The sequence below is a fragment of the Triticum dicoccoides genome, chromosome 4B (genome assembly GCF_002162155.2).
Source record: "Triticum dicoccoides isolate Atlit2015 ecotype Zavitan chromosome 4B, WEW_v2.0, whole genome shotgun sequence".
NCBI classification, from domain to species: domain Eukaryota; kingdom Viridiplantae; phylum Streptophyta; class Magnoliopsida; order Poales; family Poaceae; genus Triticum; species Triticum dicoccoides.
In genome coordinates this window covers 44690473-44691909 of record NC_041387.1, presented here as the reverse complement: position 1 = coordinate 44691909, position 1437 = coordinate 44690473, and positions in this window count along the sequence as shown.

Below are 1437 nucleotides of genomic sequence, written 5' to 3'. Positions count from 1 at the left end.
CGGACTATATACTTTGGCCGGACTGTTGGACTATGAAGATACAAGATTGAAGACTTTGTCCCGTGTCCGGATGGGACTCTCCTTGGCATGGAAGGCAAGCTTGGCGATTCGGATATGTAGATCTCCTTCTCTGTAACCGACTTTGTGTAACCCTAGCCCCCTCCGGTGTCTATATAAACCGGAGGGTTTAGTCCGTAGGACAGGAACAATCATAATCATAAGCTAGCTTCTCGGGTTTAGCCTCTTCAATCTCGTGGTAGATCAACTCTTGTAATACTCATATCATCAAGATCAACCAAGCAGGAAGTAGGGTATTACCTCCATCGAGAGGGCTCGAACCTGGGTAAACATCGTGTCCCCCGCCTCTTGTTACCATTAGCCTTAGACGCACAGTTCGGGACCCCCTACCTGAGATCCGTCGGTTTTGACATCGACACCCGTGCCTCCTAGCATAGTTCTCCTTGAGGACCCGATCGCGCTGTCGCCGTAGCTCGTCACCGGCCACTTTTCCGTCCAGTTCCGATGAAGCCACCACCACCACTGGACGCGGCACTCGCTGCTCGTTCGAACGCGCCCAAGCGCGCGCAAAACTACCCACTGTAGATGAAACCCGACGCGTTCCGGCGACGCGCCACCGCGTTTTGAGTCACCGGAGCAACTCTGGTGCCGGGCGCCAACGTGGCCTGCCGTTGGGGTCCAGCAGGGTCACTGCCTGGTGGCCCCAGGCGCCCGGCTGGCCCAGTTGACCATGGTCAACTTGCTGACTGGGCTAGTCCCAGCAGCTGACCAGTGGCCCCCACCTTTAAGCTAATTAAATTAGTTAATTAAAAACTTAATCTGTCACTGACTACTCGGCCCCACCCGCTAATTAATCCATTTAGTTATTCTAAACCCCTTGTTAGTGCCCCTGACAATGACACGTGGGTCCCACGGGACCCACAGGTCAGATTTGACCCAGTCAACCACACTATTAGCAAACATAGGACATTAGCAAACATTGTTCTCGATAATGTTAAAATTAAATATATAGATAAATTCTGAAAATGATTTAAAACTTTAGACAAACATAGGAAATAAACCGTAGCTCAGATGAAAATGTTTTCTACATGAAAGTTGCTCAAAACGACGAGATGAATCTGAATACGTAGCCCGTTCGTCTGCCACACATCCCTAGCATAGAGAACACGCAACTTTTCCCCTCCGGATCATCTGTCCGAAAACGCAAAACTTCGGGGATACTTTCCCGGATGTTTCCCCTTTCGCCGGTATCACCTACTACCGCGTTAGGGCACACCTAGCGCCGTTACTTGTCATGTCATACATCATCATGCTTATGTTTGCATTGTATTCATTGTTTCTTCTCCCTCTTCTCTCCGGTAGAGTACGAGATCGACGTTGTTGCTGCCCCGTTCGACTACGGAGTTGACGACCCCTCCT